Source organism: Anolis carolinensis, unplaced genomic scaffold (genome assembly GCF_035594765.1).
Source record: "Anolis carolinensis isolate JA03-04 unplaced genomic scaffold, rAnoCar3.1.pri scaffold_55, whole genome shotgun sequence".
Taxonomy (NCBI): Eukaryota; Metazoa; Chordata; class Lepidosauria; order Squamata; family Dactyloidae; genus Anolis; species Anolis carolinensis.
The window spans coordinates 36,866-59,334 of record NW_026943864.1 but is presented as its reverse complement, the minus strand read 5'-3'; the positions used below and the strand labels follow the sequence as shown (position 1 = coordinate 59,334).

General features: G+C 39.4%; 1 protein-coding gene and 1 long non-coding RNA gene across 7 annotated transcripts in view; one reads left to right on the top strand and one right to left on the bottom strand.

Moving 5' to 3' along the window:
• LOC134295006 (neurexin-2-like) overlaps positions 1-22,469 on the top strand; it is an 87,400-nt gene that overhangs the window by 28,146 nt on the left and 36,785 nt on the right. The gene's annotated exons all lie outside the window — the stretch shown is intronic.
• Positions 7,110-22,469, bottom strand: part of LOC134295007 (uncharacterized) — a 30,281-nt gene continuing 14,921 nt past the window's right edge. The window contains exons 1-3 of one of the 3 annotated variants that reach the window (XR_010001590.1): positions 16,592-19,988; positions 15,642-15,793; positions 7,110-11,679 (exon numbers count right to left, since the gene is read on the bottom strand). This is a non-coding gene — a long non-coding RNA (uncharacterized LOC134295007). Of the gene's footprint in view, positions 11,680-15,641; positions 19,989-22,469 lie in introns of those variants that run through there. The other 2 variants (XR_010001589.1, XR_010001588.1) reach the window with 2 other exon arrangements.

Here is a 22,469-nt window from a genome sequence, read left to right as displayed (position 1 = left end):
CTCAGAAATCCATATATATTTGTGCGCACATTCCTCCTGTGACTATTTCTCAAAAACAATTTTCCTAATACTGTATATCACATTTTAGTGTCAGTTTCAAGAATATATGCATTTCAACGTCATGGTTCCAGCGAGTGACAGACAAAATGTATCCAATTGGTGTTGTCTCCTTTTCGCAATCATTTTGTCCCATTTGCACATCAGTTGCTGTTTTCTTTTATTTTCTTTTTTTAAAAACACTATTCAAACCGGAACTGTGAATTTTAGCATGCACATTTCTCCTAATGTACATCTACGTACATAATTATGCCTTAACACACCTTTTCAGGCAACCAGTTTCACCCACAAAGACAATGTTATTTTTGCAAATGTATGCTTTTTTGTACAGGCCCCCAGTGGCACAGCATGTTAAAGTGCTGAGCTGCTGAATTTGCGGACCGAAAGATCGCAGGTTCGAATCCGGGGGCAGGGTGAGCTCCTGCTGTTAGCCCCAGCTTCTGCCAAACTAGCAGTTCGAAAACATGCAAATGTGAGTAGATCAATAGGTACCGCTCCGGCGGGAAGGCAACAACGCTCCATGCAGTCATGCTGGCCACATGACCTTGGAAGTGTCTACGGACAACACCGGCCCGCTCATCTTGGAAATGGAGATGAGCACCAACCCCAAGAGTCGGACATGACTGGGGAAATCTTTTTAAAAAAAATATTTTTATTAAGGTTTTTATCATATGAAATAAAGTAAATTAACATCGGAAGAGTGGGAACATTTTGATTATATAGAAAGTAGGAAAACAGAAAAGGAAGAAAAAGAAAAGGAAGAAAAATAAAAAATAAAAGAAAATAAAAATAATTAAAAATTAAAAAAATAAAAATTTGTTGACTTCTTACTTTGATAGTCCTATAGTCCATTTTCAGTCAATGTGTTCTTGTTTTAAATCTACTGTATATACTCGAGTATAAGCCTAGTTTTTCAGCCCTTTTTTAAGGCTGAGAAAGCTCCCCTCGGCTTATACTCGAGTGAGGATCCCGGCTGGCTTATGTTTGGGTCGGCTTATACTCAAGTATATAGGTAATCAGACAGTCTTATCTTATTAAAGTCTTCTTCTTCTTCTTCTTCTTCTTCTTCTTCTTATTATTATTATTATCATAAATTACAATTTTATGTAAACATTCAAACACATTTAACTTATTGATGCCTCAAATAATGTAATTTTATTAGTACAGTAGAGTCACACTTATCCAAGCCTCGCTTGTCCAAGTTTCTGGATTATCCAAGGCATTTTTGTAGTCAATGTTTTCAATATATCGTGATATTTTGGTGCTAAATTCGTAAATACAGTAATTACAAGCTAACATTACTGTGTATTGAACTGCTTTTTTGTCAAATTTGTTGTAAAACATGATGTTTTGGTGCTTAATTTGTAAAATCATAACACAGCTCGGGCTGTGGCGCAGGCTGGAGAGCAGCTGCAATGAATCACTGCAATGAATCACTCTGACCAGGAGGTCATGAGTCCGAGGCCCGCTCGGAGCCTATGTTTGTCTTGTCTTTGTTCTATGTTAAAAGGCATTGAATGTTTGCCTATATGTGTAATGTGATCCGCCCTGAGTCCCCTTTGGGGTGAGAAGGGCAGAATATAAATGCTGTAAATAAATAATAAATAAATAAAATAATTTGATGTTTAATACGCTTTTCCTTAATCCCTCTTTATTATCCAAGATATTCACTTATCCAAGCTTCTGCTGGCCCGTTTAGCTTGGATAAGTGAGACTCTACTGTATCTATATTTATTTTTATTTTTGAAATTTTCCAGTAGCTGCTGCATTTCCCACCCTCAACTTATACTCGAGTCAATAGGTTTTCCCAGTTTTGTGATAAAATTTGGTGCCTCAGCTTATATTCAGGTTGGCTTATACTTGAGTATATACGGTACTTCTCCTCTGTTTTCTTCTTTACCTTCGGATTGCATACTTTCAACAAAAGAGGAGAAACCTTTACCTTCCGTACTATGAATGAAAAAGAAAATTGCATTAACTTATTTTGCAGCCCAATAAGCAGAGTTCAAGTCCAGATATAAACTGGGTGCTGGGAATTCTTTCTGCTTGAAATACATGGCTGAGAAATACTATGGAGAGAAAAATGCAGTTTGCAGCTGCAGCCAAGAATGGAGATCGATGCTTGCAGCAAGCAATCTGCCTTTACTAATACCATTACTCATTGTTTCCTACACAAACAGAGACTGAGTAACCTATGCATGCAGACACCTCCTCATTGCCAACGAAACCCTCTAATCAGAGAAGGAGGGGAAAGCAGACGGAAGGCTTGGGAGGCAGGCAGAAAACCATCTTGTTGTGACAACATTGTCACAACACAAGTATGACACAACTGAAACAAAGGAAGCCGCGTTTGTATTGGGTCAGACCATTGGTCCTTCCAGCCCTGTACTGTCTAGTCTAGAAGGCCATGCTTTCTTTCCCAAGATCTCAGAGAAGGGTTTTTAAAATAGCTTTAGGTAAAGGTAAAGGTTTTCTCTTGATGTTAAGTCCAGTAATGTCCAACTCTGGGGGTTGGTGCTCATGTCCATTTCTAAGCCGAAGAGCCGGCGTTGTCCCTAGACACCTCCAAAGTCATGTGGTCACTGGCATGGATGCGTTGTTACCTTCCTGCCGTAGCGGTACCTATTGATCTACTCATATTTGCATGGTTTTGAACTGCTAGGTTGGCAGAAACTGGGGCTAACAGCAGGCTATTCTTGGAATAGTGTAATAATAGAGTAAAATAATAAATGCAATAATAACTGTGGGACTTCCGAATCCAGACTGACAAGGTTCTGGAACACAACACACCAGACATCACAGTTGTGGAAAAGAAAAAGGTTTGGATCATTGATGTCGCCATCCCAGGTGACAGTCGCATTGACAAAAAACAACAGGAAAAACTCAGCCGCTATCAGGACCTCAAGATTGAACTTAAAAGACTCTGGCAGAAACCAGTGCAGGTGGTCCCTGTGGTGATGGGCACATTGGGTGCCATGCCAAAAGATCTCAGCCGGCATTTGGAAACAATAGACATTGACAAAATTACGATCTGCCAACTGCAAAAAGCCACCCTACTGGGATCTGCACGCATCATCTGAAAATACATCACACAGTCCTAGACACTTGGGAAGTGTTTGACTTGTGATTTTGTGATACGAAATCCAGCATATCTTTCTTGTTTGCTGTGTCATACAATAAAATAATAATAATAATAATAATAATAATAATAATAATAATAATAATAAATCACACAGCCCTAGACACTTGGGAAGTGTTCGACTTGTGATTTTGTGATACAAAATCCAGCATATCTTTCTTGTTTGCTGTGTCATACAATAAAATAATAATAATAATAATAATAATAATAATAATAATAATAATAATAATAATATCACACAGCCTTAGACACTTGGGAAGTGTTCGACTTGTGATTTTGTGATACGAAATCCAGCATATCTATCTTGTTTGCTGTGTCATAATAAAATAAAATAATAATAATAATAATAATAATAATAATAATATCAGAGTGAAATAATAAATGTAATAATAATAATAATAATAATAATAATAATAATAATAGAGTAAAATAAATGTAATAGTAGCCACAATAATAGAGAAGATTAATAAATGTATACCAATAATAATACAGAAAAATAATAAATGTACCATATATTCTCGAGTATAAGCTGACCCAAATATAAGCCAACCAGGACCCTTACCCGAGTATAAGCCGATGGGCTTTTTCAGTCTTAAAAAAAGGGCTGAAAAAGTAGGCTTATACTCGAGTATATACGGTATATATTGCATATTTGCATGTTTTCGAACTGCTAGGTTGGTAGAAGCTGGGGCTAACGGTGGGTTGGCTTATACTCGAGTATATACGGTAGCTTTTCCAAGCTATGGTACCCAGTGCAGTATTTCAAACCTCTGCAGAGGAGTAATTTCAGTTTATTTATTTGATGCATTTATTCTGCTCTTCATCAAAAGGATTTTCAGCACGCTTATGTTGTCAGTTAGCAAACATAAAACAATAATTACCCTCCAAAACCATTAAAACTCTTACCAGCAAGCAAATTAAAAGCAGCATTAAAACAATAAGCGCAGGAACAGGCCTCCTCACAAGTAAGGACTGCCGCCTACTGCTCATCTCTTTAATTATTCCTGCCTTGTCCTCTCCGCAGCTGCTGGCATTGATTTGTTGGAATAAGTACATTTGTTAGTATATCTGCCATGACTTTGGAAAAGTCAACAACAAACACATGCTGGAAAATGTCTGAACAGCAATTAATGTTTTAAACAATGCAGGACAGTTCCCAGCCTGCCCTGTTAAATGCTGACATCTACTGATAAATGGGTGGAAAGAAGGAAGAGACAAAATTAATCCGTAAAAAAAGAAATTGGGGTGGTTGAGATGTACCATACCGTATATACTCGAGTATAAGCCGACCCGAATATAAGCCAAGTCATCTAATTTTACCACAAACAACTGGGAAAACATTGACTCAAGTATAAGCAGAGAGTGGTAAATTTCAGAAATAAAAATCGATACCAATAAAATTAAATTAATTGAGGCATCAGTAGGCTAAACGTTTTTGAATATTTACATAAAACTGTAATTTAAGATAAGACTGTCCAACTCTGATCAAGTCATCATTCTCATCTTCTTCAATGTACATGTGCTTACCTAGCCTTTTAATAATAATAGAGTAAAATAATAAATGTAAGAATAATAATAAATACAGTCAAATAATAAATATAATAATAAATGTAATAATATCAGAGTGAAATAATAAATGTATCAATAATAATAAAAATAGAGTAAAATAAATGTAATAGTAACAATAATAATAGAGTGAAATAATAAATGTAATAATAGAATAAAATAATAAATGTAATAATAGAATAAAATAATAAATGTAATAATAACAATAATATCAGTGAAATAATAAATGTATCAATAATAATAAAATAGAGTAAAATAAATATAATAGTAACAATAATAATAGAGTAAAATAATAAATGTAATGATAAATAGAGTAAAATAATAAATGTAATACAGAAGAGTCTCACTTATCCAAGCCTCGCTTATCCAAGCTTCTGGATAATCCAAGCCATTTTTGTAGTCAATGTTTTCAATATATCATGATATTTTGGTTCTAAATTCGTAAATACAGTAATTACAACATAACATTACTGCGTACTGAACTACTTTTTCTGTCAAATTTGTTGTATAACAATGTTTTGGTGCTTAATTTGTAAAATCATAACCTAATTTGATGTTTAATAGGCTTTTCCTTCATCCCTCCTTATTATCCAAGATATTCACTTATCCAAGCTTCTGCCGGCCCGTTTAGCTTGGATAAGTGAGACTCTACTGTAATAATATCAGTGAAATAATAAATGTGTCAATAATAATAAAAATAAGATAAAATAAATGTAGTAGTAACAATTATAATAGAGTAAAATAATAAATGAAATGATAATAATAGAGTAGAAAAATAAATGTAATAATATCAATAATAATAGAGGAAAAATAATCAATGTACCATATATACTCAAGTATAAGCTGACCCGAATATAATCAGGACCTTCACCCGAGTGTAAGGCGAGGAGGGCTTTTTCAGTCCTAAAAAAGGGCCGAAAAACTCAGATTATACTCGAGTATATACGGTAATAATAATAATGATGATGATGATTATGATGTACTAGTAAATGTTAGAAATGACTGGATTGTTTTCAACTATTTTGTTGACTGGTTTCGGAGGAAAGGTGGTTTGTAAATAAGGTTAACAACAACATTCTCACTCAGGCTGTGAGATGTTGGATACTTTGGTAAATGATGAAAATGATGTCAAAATTTGGTGCTTTATATCAGTGATACCATAGTTTTCAAATTTTCTCTGCTATGGCAGACATTTCTGACAATTGCCTACTGTTCTCCAACAGCGCTAAGAATTACCATGAAATGTCAACAATTGCTAGTCATAAGCTTTTAGATTCATACTAACTGTGCCTGGCCACGCGTTGCTGTGGCTTATGGGAATCCTTTGTTGGCTAGATGGAATAGCAGTAAATAGCCTTGGAGCCTCAAAGCCTGGCTGTTTTTTTCTTATGGGAATCCTAGTTTGGTGTGCTGGAATACAATGGAATAGGTTTGCTGCTTGGAAGTCTGGGTACTTGCGTTCTAGGGTAATAATTTTGGCCAAATTTGGTGTGATTTGGCCCAGTGGTTTTGTTGTTAACTCAGTCCTACAACATACATCACATTTATATATATATAGATATCACTTATCATCTATATATATAAAAGAGTGATGGCATCACGGCGACCCACAAAACAACAAAACTACAGGCCCCCCAACCTCGAAATTTGACGACACAACCCATCATCCACAGCTCTAGGTTGATACAACAAAAAGAAAAGAAAAATAAAGTCCTAATTAGAGAGAGAGAGGAATAATTGCTTTTATCCAATTGCTGCCAGCTAGAAGGCTAAGCTCCTCCAACTTGGTCTCCTAGCAACCCAATAAAAAATAATAAAAAACACTAAAAAATTAATACAATAAAATACCATAATAACAAAAAATAACTAAAAATAATACAAGAAAATAATAAAATATAATAAATAAAAAGATAACTTACAATAAAATTAATTAAAAAATAGAAATAACGTCAAATAAAAATTACACAACAATTTTAACCAATACCACCACCACTTTGCCACAGCAACGCGTGGCCGGGCACAGCTAGTAGATTCCTATAATCCTAGAATTGGAAGGGACCTCATGGGCCATCAAGTCCAACCCCATTCTGCCAAGAAGCAGGAAAATCGCATTCAAATCCCCCTCAACAGATGGCCATAAAGCCTCTGTTTCAAACCTCCAATGAAGAAGCCTCCACCACACTCCGGGGCAGAGAGTTCCACTGCTGAACAGCTCTCCCAGTTAGGAATTTCTCCCTCATGTTCAGGTGGAATCTCGTATATATGTATGTGTCAGAGTATTTGCAGCGCAGCAGTAGTTGGATGGAAGCAGTGGAACGCAGAACAAAGAGACACTCAGAGACATTGGTAAAACTATTTACAAAGTTTTACTGTATGCAGCAGTATTCAACACAAACAGACTTGCAGACGACAGATGAACACAGGACTGTTCTGTTCTCCAACAGAACTTGACTCGAACTCTAGGCAGACAGAACTCAACTGAATTGAACTGAACTGATGCAATCGTTATGCACAAACACTTGTGTCTGGATACTCCCTAGTTCCAGCCACACATCAAGTTCATCATAGCTTCTTGGCAATTAACTCTTTCCACACTATGGTACATTCTGGATGATGCAATCAGTTGCAATACAAGCATGGCACAAATTGCATTTAAACACTATAAACACAAATCCCACATTAACAGTATGCACACATGTTTGAAGATTTCCAAAGCAGCATTCGGGCTTTCAGAGAAGAGGAATCCACTATGAACCAAAGCAGACACTTCTCTCTTCCATCTCTGCTGCTGCCCACCTCTTTTCCTGGCAGCAAACTGCTGGAGAAATCAGAAACAAAAGCCTGCATCACAATACAACCCCACGGTGTAAAGATGCAGTTGCTGCTTGAGCTAAATTACCCCCCAACGAGTGCAGCTGGCAATTACGCCTGACATACGCTCAGCCAGCCGTGCCAGGAGGAAAGAAGAGTTACCGTCAGGATGGTTGCAAGGTTCAAGATCATTCAAAGGAAAAGCCTCCTGAAGCTTCTCTCTCTCTCTCTCTCCCCGCCTTCATTCGATTCCTTTCCCCCACCCACATCATTTTATTTTTAAAACGATTCCTTTGAAGATAGTTTGGAAACTACAGCTAGTTCAGCGATCGGCAGCCAGGTACTAACAGGGAGAGAACCACTCCCATGCTGCAGCAGCTCCACTGGCTGCCGGTCTGTTTCTGAGCTAAATACAAAGAGCTGGTTGTTACCTATAAAGCCCTAAACAGCTCAGGTCCAGGCTATTTGTCAAATCGCATCTCCCTGTATCGACCATCTCGGGCACTTCGGTCAGCGGAGGAGGCCCTACTCTCAGTCCCACTCCATAGCAGCTATGGTCCAAGTGACTGAACATTTTCAGCAACTTGGTCACTTAAATCGGTCCAGGTATACACTCGCTCTGTGCAATAATATTTTTACTGACTGTTTAAATATATATATTTTTTTAATGTGGGATTTTTATGAAAACGTGTATGTTATTGTCATTTTATACTTTTGATATTAGTGAAGTAGTCGTGGCATTGAAAGTTTGCCGTTTATATGTATGTTAACCACCCTGAGTCCCTCTGGGAATAGAGGGCAGTCTAGAAGTAAAGTTTTATTATTATTATTATTATTATTATTATTATTATTATTATTATTAATGACACAACGACATTGTATGACACAGCAAACAAGATAGATATGCTGGGTTCCCTACTTCACACTTTAACAACACAACTGTTCAATGCTAAGGCTTCCCCGTCTGCGCAGGGTTCCATACTGCGCACTTTAACAACACAACCGTTCAATGCTAAGGCATCCCAACAAGATGAGTCCACAACAGACACTCTGCTGGCTGTTGTATTGGATCACACCTCGGACACTTCCTATTATTATTATTATTATTATTATTATTATTATTATTATTGACACAACGACATTGTATGACACAGCAAACAAGATAGATATGCTGGATTTTGTATCACAAAATCACAAGTCGAACACTTCCCAAGCGTTTAGGACTCTGTGATGTATTTTCGGATGATGCGCGCAGATTTCAGTCGGGTGGCCTTTTGCAGTTGGCAGATTGTAATTTTGTCAATGTCTATTGTTTCCAAATGCTGGCTGAGATCTTTTGACACGGCACCCAATGTGCCCATCACCACCAGGACCACCTGTACTGGTTTCTACCAAAGTCTTTATTTATTATTTATTTATTTACAGCATTTATATTCTGCCCTTCTCACTCCGAAGGGGACTCAGGGCAGACCACATTACACATATAGGCAAACATTCAATGCCTTTAACATAGAACAAAGACAAGACAAACATAGGCTCCGAGCGGGCCTCGAACTCATGACCTCCTGGTCAGAGTGATTCATTGCAGCTGGTTGCAGCTGGCTTGCTCTCCTGCCTGCGCCACAGCCCGGGCCCGCAGTTCAATCTTTGCAGTTCAATTTTGAGGTCCTGATAGCGGCTGAGTTTTTCTTGTTTTTTATTATTATTATTATTATTATTATTATTATTATTATTATTATTATTATTATTATTGTATGACACAGCAAACAAGATAGATATGCTGTATTTCGTTTCACAAAATCACAAGTCGAACACTTCCCAAGTGTCTAGGACTGTGTGATGTATTTTTGGATGATGCGCGCAGATCCCAGTAGGGTGGCCTTTTGCAGTTGACAGATCTATTATTATTATTATTATTATTATTATTATTATTATTATTATTATTATTATTAACTGTGCCCGGCCACGCATTGCTGTGGCTTATGGGAATGCTTTGTTGGCCGAGTGGAATAGTAATGAATAGCCTTGCAGCCTAAAAAGCCTGAACTCTGGCTGTACCCTGGTGCCATTGTGACCGAGGGGGTTGCTAGGAGATGAAGTGGGCAGGGCCTAAAGGGGGCGGGGCCTACCCTTCTGATCAGCAACCAGGGTTGAAAATAGCTCTTCCTCTTTCTCTAATTTGGACTTTATTTTCCAGGGTTTTTTTGTTTGTTTGAAAGACATAGATTGGTTGGCTGTCTTTTGTGGCCAAATTTGGTGTGATTTGGTTCAGTGGTTTTGTTGTTTACTCAGTCCTACAAATGTACATGACATTTTTATATAGAATCACTAGCTGTGCCCGGCCACGCGTTGCTGTGGTGTTGTCTGGTGGTGTTGGTGAGAAATTGTTGAGGTAGTGGTGGTATTGAATGTCTGTTGTGTGGTTGTCTTTATGTTTAGTATGCACACTGAAGTGGATTATATGGCAGTGTGGAGTCAAGATAATCCAGTGCAAAGCAGATAATAACCCTTGCTGTTGACCTATGCAGCCCCGAAAGACAGTTGCATCTGTCAATTAGGGAAATTTAGGTACGCTTTATGCGGGAGGCTAATTTAACTAATTTACAACATCATAAAAAACTGCCAGCAAAACACGAGGAAAGGAATGAGGAAGTACAGCCACTAGTGGACAGTGAAGCAACAGCTCCCCCTGTGGCCGGAATCGTGAAGCTGGAAAAAAATGTTAAAAATGCCTCTGAGTCTGTCTATATATGTTGTTTGTCTGTTGGCATTGAATGTTTACCATATATGTGTTCATTGTAATCCGCCCTGAGTCCCCTTCGGGGTGAGAAGGGTGGAATATAAATACTGTAAATAAATAAATAATAAATAAATAATATAAGATTATAAATGGGTTATATAGCTGTGTGGAAGGGCCTTGAGTCTACACTGCCATATAATCCAGTTAAAATCTGATAATCTGTGGAAGAGGCCTAAGTGAGGCCTAACTGTGCCTGTCCCCTGGGCTGAGTAGGTTGCTAGGAGACCAAGTGGGTAGAGCTTAGCCTTCAAACTGGCAGCAATTGGATAAAAACTATTATTTCTCTCCGTGTAATTAGGACTTTATTTTTCTTTTCTTTTTGTTGTATCAACCTAGAGCCATTAATGATGGGTTGTGTTGTCAAATTTCGAGGTTGGGGGGCCTGTAGTTTTGTTGTTTTGCGGGTTGCCCTGATGCCATCACTCTTTTATATAGATAGATTATTATTATTCCTTTCAGGTCAACTTTCTATACATTTAGCTGCATTACAGGCACATAGCAGTTTTAAATAGGCATTCCAACCACTGCAATGAACCCAGTGGTTAATTCAGTTGTCTGTCCAACCCCTTGATCCAGAGGTCGGGCTTATCATGGCCTTTTCTGCTGTTCCTCCTGTTGATTCTGTGCCACGTGGAGACGGTGGCTGCCAGAGCACAGCATTCATCTCCAAGAAAAATTACCCTCTGCGTCGCCTGGAGAAGGAGACCTGAGATTAAACCCCCGCCGGCGCCGGCGCCGTGCACTCCATCACCTGCTCTTATCTTCCACACATTCCTTTCTTCCTTGTCTTTTTGGTGGCATCTTGACTCCTCTCGCCAAGAAATCGGCCGGCTCTCTTGTTCAAACAGGCAGAGCAATTTTTAAAGGAGAGGCCAGGCCGAGCTGCTGATGTCACAGATTTCCCTCTCTGCGAATCTGCATTCTCAGCACACGCTGGGTTAACTTTGATGGTGCCCCTCCGCCTTCGCAGTTACCTCTCATCTGAAATCAATGCCCCTTTCATCCTTGCTACAGAGCTTTGGTTCCTTATTGCTTCTAAAAAAAAATCATTTTTATTGAGTAACATTTACATGGAATAAAAACTGAGTCAAACATATAACAAAAAGCAACTACAGTACGACCCTTGTGCCCACAGTTTCATCTACCTGCATCTGACAAAATATGTCTCCTCTAGGGATTTTCAGAGTGGCGGGCGGTGGCACAGCGTGTTAAAGCGCTGAGCGGCTGAACTTGTGGACCAAAAGGTCGCAGGTTCAAATCCAGGGAGAGGAATGAGCACCTGCTGTTAGCCCCAGCTTCTGCCAACCTAGAAATTCGAAAACATGCAAATGTGAGTAGATCAATAGGTACTGCTCCGGCGGGAAGGTAGCGGCACTCCATGCAGTCATGCCAGTGGCCACATGACATTGGAGGAATGAGCTCCCGCTGTTAGCCCCAGCTTCTGCCAACCTAGCAGTTCGAAAACATGCCAATGTGAGTAGATCAATAGGTACCGCTCCGGCGGGAAGGTAACGGCGCTCCATGCAGTCATGCCAGTGGCCACATGACCTTGGAGGAATGAGCACCCGCTGTTAGCCCCAGCTACAACCAAGCTGGTGTAGGGACCATAAGCCAGAAAATAGTAGACTATTGCCTATATAGCTTTGCCTCTGCATATATCATATAGCCTTTATATAGACAATATAAGCACTTTGTATGAACCAAAGTAGTACAGTAGTCTCGGTTATCCAATGTAAATGGTCCGGCAGAACGTTGGATAAGCAGATATGTTGCATAATAAGGAGAGATTAAAGAAAAGCCTATTAAACATTAAATTAGAGCCTATTTTGGAAAACTATAGGTCAGTTCCTGTAACTTTAGATAAAAGCCGGGGATGGTTACACTGCATAGTTAATATTGGAGCAAATGAGCTCCCTTTTTCTAGTATGAATATGACAGCAAAAATAAGTTTGGTGCAAGCTCTATTGCTTTTCCTCCCTTTCCAGCTGGATCTCATCCAGGTCTTGGTACCATGGCTCAGCTCCAAAATATGTGCAGTAATAACAGCAGAGGATAATAATGGGCATGTGCTAAGTGTCTATCTTTCTATTTTTAAAGCGGCTGACAAGCTAAATATCAAACCCCCCTCAGCTGCCAATGTATTAAGGATAGCCGGATCCTTTTTCAGCGTGCTTTCTGTAGCCAGATTTTGTTCATTTTCATGGTTTCCTCCTTTCCGTTGAAATTGTCCACCTGCTTGTAGGTTTCAGTGGCTTCTCTGTGTAGTCTGACATGGTGGTTGTTCGAGTAGTCCATCATTTCTGTGTTCTCAAATAATATGCTGTGTCCAGGTTGTTTCATCAAGTGTGATGCTATAAACCCCACTTGCCTAGTTTCCAACAGACCTCATGACCTCTGAGGATGCCTGTCATAGATGTGGGCGAAACATCAGGAGAGAATGCTTCTGGTTGTGAGTGGTCCATCATTTCTGTGTTCTCAAATAATATGATGTGTCCAGGTTAGTTCATCAAGTGCCCTGCTATAAACCCCACAACAGACCTCACAACCTCTGATGATGCCATAGATGTAGGCGAAACGTCAGGAGAGAATGCTTCTGGTTGTTACAGTGGTCCACCATTTATGTGTTCTCAAATAATATGCTGTGTCCAGGTTGTTTCATCAAATGTGATGCTATAAACCCCACTTGCCTAGTTTCCAACAGACCTCACAACCTCCGAGGATGCCTGCCATAGACGTGGGTGAAACGTCAGGAGAGAATGCTTCTGGTTGTTAGAGTGGTCCATCATTTCTGTGTTCTCAAATAATATGGTGTGTCCAGGTTGGTTCATCAAGTGCCCTGTTATAAACCCCACAACAGACCTCATGACCTCTGATGATGCCATAGATGTAGGCATTTTCGTCAGGAGAGAATGCTTCTGAAACATGGCCACGCAGCCCGGAAAATTCACAGCAACCCAGTGATCCCGGCCATGAAAGCTTACAACATTTTACTAGTTGTTTATTCCCATTTTTCAAACATTGCTGTGCTGCTTTGTCATATCAGAACATTGTATCAATATTTGCTTTTTTGTTGATAATAGCTGCAATCAGAGTCTGAATAAACACATGGGTGAGAACACTTGTCAAGAACGAAAGAAACCACATATATTTCCGTACCAAGAGACAGTATGTAGTTGCTAGAGTTCAGGCAGGGATTTGGCATATCTGTGGGCTGGTTCCCAAATAATATTTAGGGAACCGTGGGAGAGTCACACCTTCCCCGGCTAACAAACCCAGTAGGTTTGCTGGGAGAATAAAGAGTCACCACATTAGGATTTGGAGAGCAAGGTTCGGATCTCTACTTGGCCATGGAAAATCACTCACTTATCCAACGTTCTGGATTATCCAACACATTTTTGTAGTCAATGTTTTCAATACATCGTGATATTTTGGTGCTAAATTCGTGAATACAGTAATTACTACATAGCATTACTGCGTATTGAACTACTTTTCTGTCAAACTTGTTGTGTAACATGATGTTTTGGTGCTTAATTTGTAAAATCATGACCTAATTTGATATTTAATAGGCTTTTCCTTAATCCCTCCTTATTATCCAACATATTCACTTATCCAATGTTCTGCCGGCCCGTTTATGTTGGATAAATGAGACTACTGTATTACTATTTGTAGATTTAGCATTCTATTGATTTCTCCTTCAACCATTCTCCAATATTCTTGCACTTGATCGCACTCCCATATCATATGATATAAACACCCCTCTTTGTTCACGACCGTGCCAACACTTATCCTTCATCCCTGGTAAAAAACGTGAAAGTTGTGAAGGAGTTCTGTACCATTTTTGTAACTTTTTCCTTCTTGCTTCCCTTAATACATTGGGATTCCTTCCAAGGTGATCCTTGGTGCTCGAGATGCTTGTCTATTCTTAAGGTGAAAAGCACATGTGTGCATGGATTAGGAATCAGCTGGTTTTCCCTGTAATAGGCAATAAGAGCACCTAAAGCTTCAGAGAGCTTCTGTTCAACCATTTCAAAGCTCCCTGAGCAGTGATGGCACGATTGTCAGTATAGTGATGGATTAGGAATCAGCTAGTTTTCCCTGTAATAGGCAGTAAGATCACCTAGAGCTTCAGAGAGTTTCTGTCCAACCATTTCAAAGCTCTCTGAGCAGTGATGGATTAGGAATCAGCTAGTTTTCCCTGTAATAGGCAGTAAGAGCACCTAAAGCTTCAGAGAGCTTCTGTTCAACCCTTTCAAATCTTCCTGCTTGAGCAGTGATGACACAATCGTCAGCATAGTGATGGATTAGGAATCAGCTGGCTTTCTCTGTAATAGGCAGTAAGATCACCTAGAGCTTCAGAGAACTTCTGTTCAACCATTTCAAAGCTCCCTGCCTGAGCGGCGATGGCACGATCGTCAACATAATTTAACTCAAGGAAGTAAAAAAGGAAGAAAGGAGGACAGAAGGTACGAAGTCATGACTAAGCTACACGTAAGGGCTATTATGAGGAAATGACTTCGCAATAGAGAAGTTTTACATGAACTCCTCTTGTTTTTGCTTTAGAAACTTATCAGTGACATCTGGCAGCTTCCATACTAGTGAAATGGAGCTCTAGTCCAACTTCAATGATTCGTTCAAAATGCAGATACTATTTTGTGAAGCACCTTGGATATACGTAGCTGCATTAACATTCAGACTGAAAACCAGAGCAGATTCTACACTTCCTCAGACGCAGGAGCCACCAGTTGCCATAGGAAATTAAAGACTGCCAAAATACAGTAGAGTCTCACTTATCCAAGCCTCGCTTATCCAAGCTTCTGGATTATCCAAGCCATTTTTGTAGTCAATGTTTTCAATATATCATGATATTTTGGTGCTAAATTCGTAAATACAGTAATTACAACATAACATGACTGCGTATTGAACTACTTTTTCTCTCAAATTTGTTATATAACCTGATGTTTTGGTGCTTAATTTGTAAAATCATAACCTAATTTGATGTTTAATAGGCTTTTCCTTAATCCCTACATATTATCCAAGATATTCGGTTATCCAAGCTTCTGCCGGCCCGTTTAGCTTGGATAAGTGAGACTCTACTGTAGTTCCAATATTGTTTTGGGATGCTCCCTGGAGAATACCTCCTTTGGCAATGAGTTGCCACTTTACACCATGCGCCAATTAGGAATGCTGTATTGGTTGTGTGCGCACACTATTACCAATGAGTCTGCCTTCTGTGTGTGTGTGTGTGTGTGTGTATGTGTGTATGCTCACACTTTGCTCACTGGTCCTGTGCCTTCCAGCTCTCCTGCGTAGCAAGTGGTATTGGTAGGGGAACACAACAGGCAGTATCTGTGCCGGCGAGATAAGATTCTGTGCCTTGCGCTGTGGCTTTGACTTTGACTTGCTCTTGATGTCGTGACTTCCTGGAACAAAAACAAAGGGGAAAGTGAAGCTGGAAGGGGTGGCAGGAGAGGGGGAGAGAGAATGAGGTGTGCGAGGAAAACCAGTTGCCCAATTTCTTTGCTCCCCTCTGAATGAAAGGGGGCTGCAGACCCCGGTCGGAAAACAAAGACAGCGTGGGAAGTAATTGTGGGCGAGGGTGTGATGTGTGCATGCCAAACAAAGCCGTGCGCGTCCAGATGTCAATTCTGGCTCCAGGAATGGATGCATTGCAGAGGAGGAAAGGTATACCCACACAATATACACACAAGCAATCTGTTAAGGGTTAGCCATGCTGGTTTGTTTCAGTATGGGAAGTAAAGGAAAAAAAGCCGTTCTGTAGAACCTTTAAGACCAAATCTACGAGGGTTGAATTAAAAGCAATGCCTCCACCTTCGTTACTTCTGTTTGGATGGGAATATTTTAATAAATCAAATGCAGAAATAATCCTAAGAATGTGCTCTTTACCACTATTCACTTTTCCACATAATGACCAGATAATTGGATACATTTCTGCCAACGATGAACAAGTTTTCTGAAGCCGTCACGGGAAGAAGTCGACACTCGGTTTCCACAACCAGCGTCTCACAGGACCAACTGTGCACAGATCTTCCGATAGCCAAGCATACTTCACACTTTAACAACACAACCTTTCAATGCTAAGGCTTCTCCGTCTGCACAGGGTTCCATACTTCACACTTTAACAACACAACCGTTCAATGCTAAGGCTTCCCGCCAAATGGAGCTAACTGTAGATGAGAGTCTCCTGAACAAGCCATTACCTGCCACAGACCAGGACTGCCATCTGTTGAGGAGTTACAAAGGTGGAGGCATTACTTTTCATTCAACCCTCCTGTTTTAGTATCAACTTTTGTGGCTTGCAATCCACTTCTTCAGATGAAATGATGGAGTACCGTATTCATTGATTTGAGGAGCTGGGGAGGGGGCGAAATGGGATACGGAAAAAACGGGATTGTAACATTAGGCACTTAGCATAAACATGCTGGCACCGTTAAGCGAAAACACGGGTCTGCTTGGCTGTTAATTGGCTCTGAAGTGTGAAACTAATACGTTCTGCTTTCAGGAAAGTTTGGTGCTGTTGGAAGCAGAGCCTTTTCTTGAAGGCTTTTGTTTGTTTGTTTGTCATACGCACAACTATCATGAAAGCCAGCCTATTAATATATATAATGGGCTGAAAAGCCATTTTCTCTGTTCAAACCACTGGTAATTGACTGGAATTTGCAAATGTATCCCAATTACAAAAACATTTAACCTACTGATGCCTCAATTAATGTAATTTTATTGGTATCTATTTTTATTTTTGAAATTTACCACCCTCGGCTTATACTGGAGTCAATGTTTTCCCTGTTTTTTTGTGATAAAATTAGGTGCCTTGGCTTATATTCCGGTCGGCTTATACTCGAGTATATATGGTAATTGGAATGTATTTTTATTTCTGAAATTTACCACCCTCGGCTTATACTGGAGTCAATGTTTTCCCAGTTTTTTTGTGATAAAATTAGGTGCCTCGGCTTATATTTGGGTTGGCTTATACTCGAGAATATATGGTATTATTATATTATCATATCATCCATTGAGTTTCAGAACTAAACCCCATTTTTTGTGACCCTAGCCAAATATCCCAGCCATGACATCAAAGTGTGACCTTTCTGTTCTGAGTGATAATTGTCTACAAAAGGACTTTTAATCTGGGTTTATTATAAGGGTTCTTCACTCCAAATGAAGAAGGAGAGCTTGAAAGCATTGGCAATGCAATATGTGGATTCCTGGGGTGGACTCTTTGGGGTCAAAGGAGGGTCCATGGGGCTCCTGTGTTTCAAAGAAAACATTCAGAAGCCACGAAAGTCACTCCCAGAGTAAGATCTAAGCTCCGTGCAGTCCTGTGTGGTTTAAAATCCTTTTTAAAAAGCTTCAAGTAAGCTTGTGTCAAGACTGGCATGGGCGAAAGAGGCTTAAACCTTGTTCCTCTGCAGCTGGTTTTTTGTTGCAAAATTGGCCCCCCTGTGCCGGTTAAGGCAAAGAAAACCCCGTTTCTGCCTTTGGAGCTCCTACGCAGAGAGGGAATTTTGAAACAAAAACCAGTCAGGGGTGCAATGGAAGGTTAAGCCTCCCCCGCCCAGAGATGGATCGGTCCCCCAACTCTTATTAGAGAGGAAGAAAGAAAAGAAAACGATTTTAAATTGCACAATATGTGTTTTATCATAATGTGCCTCATTTTGCCACAGTGGAGTTTTTTTATACCAAATATACATTGAGGGACTCATTTAGACCAGCCTTTTGTAGTTTAAGCAAGGATTTAGATTTCCTTCAATTTGAGATATATGTTTATATAAGCTCCCTGCTCTGTATTGTGTGGTTGTGTTACGATAATATATACAGTAGATACTCGAATATAAGCCAACCCAAATGTAAGCCGAGGCACCTAATTTTACCACAAACAACTGGGAAAACATTGACTCAAGTATAAGCCGAGAGTGGTAAATTTCAGAAATAAAAATCGATACCAATAAAATTAAATTAATCAGTAGATTAAAATTTTTTGAATACAGTAGAGTCTCACTTATCCAAGCTAAATGGGCCGGCAGAAGCTTGGATAAGCGAATATCTTGGATAATAAGGAGGGATTAAGGAAAAGCCTATTAAACATCAAATTAGGTTATGATTTTACAAATTAAGCACCAAAACTTCATGTTATACAACAAATTTGACAAAATGTAGTTCAATACGCAGTAATGTTCTGTTGTAATTACTGTATTTACGAATTTAGCACCAAAATATCACGATATATTGAAAACATTGACTACTAAAATGGCTTGGATTATCCAGAGGCTTGGATAAGTGAGGCTTGGATTAGTGAGACTCTACTGTATTATTACATTGTATCACATCATAATATTATTATTAATATTACATTAGTGAGACTCTACTGCATTATTACATTGTATCACATCATAATATTATTATTAATATTACATGATGATAATATTATAATGCAATGCAATTTAATACTAATAATAATACAATATAATAATATTAATTATATATTATTTATTTCACGTAATATTACCGGTAATAGTACAGTATAGTGGTGTGCTGCAATATGCTGGTATATTGTGCTAGTGTAGTGCTGTGCTAATATAATATAATACACTGTAGATAAATATTATTTGTAAGCCACTCTGAGTCCCCTTTGGGGCGAGAAGGGCGGGATATAAATGTAGTAAATAAATAAATGAAGCCCAGATACTGTGGATGGGATTGCTTTCATGTGCAGATACATGTGGTGCCAGTCCTAACGGCATAACCCGAAAAACTCCATCAGGTTGTGGATGAACTACAACTCACATAATGCCAGGTTAATCCCAAAAAACTTCATCAGTACTTAAAGCTTGTTATGTTGGGCAAATTTGCTTTGTATGCATCATTGGTAAGGTTAAGTGCTCTCTTGCTGTAGGGTAAACTACAACTCCCACTATGTTTTCGGACCCCTCAAACCCCTCCAGTAGGTCAAGTTAGTTATTATGATTCTGCGTGCCAAGTTTGGTTCAGGTCCATCATCGGTGGAGGTCACAGTTTCTCTGGTTGTGGGTGAACTACAACTCCCAGAAAGGAAGGTCAGTTTCCTAACCCTAACCCAAACACTCCAGTAATCCAATTTTGGGATATAGGTCTGTGTGCCAAATTTGGTCCAGATCCATCGGTGTTGGGGTTCACAGTGCTCTCTGGATGGAGGTGAACTACAACTCCCCCAAATCAAGGTGAATTTTCCCCAAAGACCTCCAGTATTTTTTCTTGGTCATGGGAGCTTCTATGTGACAAGTTAGTTCCAGTTCCATCATTGGCAGAGTTTAGAGTGCTCATTGATTGCAGATGAACTATACATCCCAGTCCCTACAACTCCTGTAAATCATGGTGAATTATTTCATAGGCTGTTTTTTCCCATCTTGTCTGAATTAAGCCTCAGCCTACTGCATGTAGAACTGCACATAGCTCTCAGTGCTTCCCCATCAAACTTTTATTCTTAATTAAAGAGCTGTGGATGTCATAGCCTTTCATCAGAGGATCCTGCTCCGTCCCCTTTGTTATGAATTGATCGGAGCTGCTTTGATCACAACCACTCCACCAAACCAGATTACAGACTGATGAAATTAAGGCAAAGCCATTTGATAAAAGCAGATTTATTTGATGATGGATGGATCATGTAGCCACGGCTTATGACAAGTATACACTGTTGTTGCAGTGGATTGAAACCCACTTTCTTCCTAAATCCAGGTGTCCCAAAAATACAGAATTTCCCCCAATACTCTCTCCCTCCATGTCCTAGGTAGGCAATAGTTTCCTCCTCATCCACACTGGCTCTCATTTAGGATACTAATTTATGTTAATACTCTGTGGCATGGAATGAGGACGTTTTCTGGGGTTAATGAATCTGGAGTACTGTATATACTCAAGTATAAGTCAAATGGGTGGAAAGAAGGAAGAGACAAAATTAATCCGTAAAAAAAGAAATTGGGGTGGTTGAGATGTACCATACCGTATATACTCGAGTATAAGCCAACCCGAATATAAGCCAAGTCATCTAATTTTACCACAAACAACTGGGAAAACATTGACTCAAGTATAAGCCGAGAGTGGTAAATTTCAGAAATAAAAATAGATACCAATAAAATTACATTAATTGAGGCGTCAGTAGGTTGGATGAGCAAAGGTTGGATAAGCAAAACTCTACTTTACTTTGTATTGATGATGTTAATATTGAAACTCAGTAATTCAAAGCAAATAAAGACAAACGGCACTGAATGGAACACAGCAGGAGGATAACACACCTGGGCATCTCCTGGGCAACGTCTCTGTAGACAGTCAATTCTCCTATACCAGAAGCAACTTGCAGTATGTTCCCAAGTTGCTTCTGACACGATTTAAAAAAAACCTTTTTAAAATGTCCTGGTTTCTCTCTTCTCCTAAGGCAAGAGGCCACTATAACCAGATATATAATATAATAATATAAACTATAAGACAGTATTTCCTATAAATGCTATAGTCATAGAACATACAATATACAGACAAGGATTATAGAGATTCAGAATATACTAAATGCTTCAAAATACATGTCTCTAAGCCAAAATCTTCCTTATATAGGAAAGCAAAGAAATTCACAAACCTTGAATATAAGAGTTTTGCTTTCTGTGAGTGTATGTGTGTTTGTAACACATTGATTACCGATATACTCAAGTATAAGCCGACACGAATATAAGCACCTAATTTTACCACAAAAAAACCTGGGAAGACATTGACTCAAGTATAAGCCGAGAGTGGTAAATTTCAGAAATAAAAATAGATACCAATAAAATTACATTAATTGAGGCGTCAGTAGGTTAAATGTTTTTAAATAGTTACCGTATTTCAAAGAAAAACAATAAACTAGCTCCAGGGGGATTCCTTCCCAGGTAATCCTCAGAGCTCAAGATGCTTGTCTGTTCTTAAAGTGAAAAGCACATGTCTGCATTTTAGATGGATTTGGAATCAGCTGGTTTTCCCTATAATAGGCAGTAAGATCACCTAGAGCTTCAGAGAGCTTCTGTTCAACCATTTCAAAGCTCCCTGCCTGATCGGTAATGGCACGATTATCAGCATAGCTAAATCAAGGAAGTAAAGGGCCTGGGCTGTGGCGCAGGCGGGAGAGCAAGCCAGCTGCAATTAACTGCAATGAATCACTCTGACCAGGAGGTCATGAGTTCGAAGCCGCTCGGAGCCTATGTTTGTCTTGTCTTTGTTCTATGTTAAAAAGGCATTGAATGTTTGCCTATATGTGTAATGTGATCTGCCCTGAGTCCCCTTCGGGGTGAGAAGGGCGGAATATAAATGCTGTAAATAAATAAATAAATAAATAAATAAATAAGGAAGGAAGGAGGACAGAAGGTACAAAGTCATGACTAAGCTACAAGCAGGTGATATTATGAAGAAATGACTTTGCAATAGAGAGTATCTCTGTAGATCTTAAAAAGCTGTTTCTTGATTTAAGGCATTGGCATGCTGGATGATAGGAATAACCCTCCCAGTCCATTCGTCCTCTCTCTTAGTCCTTTCAGGCACATCGAGGCCAGGAATAGTTTCCTTGTGTATGCCGGCTGAGATCTTTTGGCATGGCACCCAATGCGCCAATCACCACCGGGACCACCTGCACTGGTTTCTGCCAGAGTCTTTGAAGTTCAATCTTGAGGTCCTGAGTTTTTCCTGTTGTTTTTCATCTATGCGACTGTCACCTGGGATGGCAACATCAATGATCCAAACCTTTTTCTTTTCCACAATTGTGATGCCTGGTATGTTGTGTTCCAGAACTTTGTCAGTCTGGATTCGGAAGTCCCACAGTATGTTTGCATGCTCATTTTCCAATACTTTTGCAAGTTTGTGATCCCACCAGTTCTTTGCTGCTGGGAGGTGGTACTTGAGGCCTAAGTTCCAATGAATCATTTGGGCCACAGAGTTGTGCCTCTGTTTGTAGTCTGTCTGTGCGATTTTCTTCCAGCAGCTGAGGATATGATCCATGGTTTCGTCGGTTTCCTTGCAGAGTCTGCATTTTGGGTCATCAGCTGATTTTTCGATCTTGGTCTTCATTGCCTTTGTTCTGATGGCTTGCTC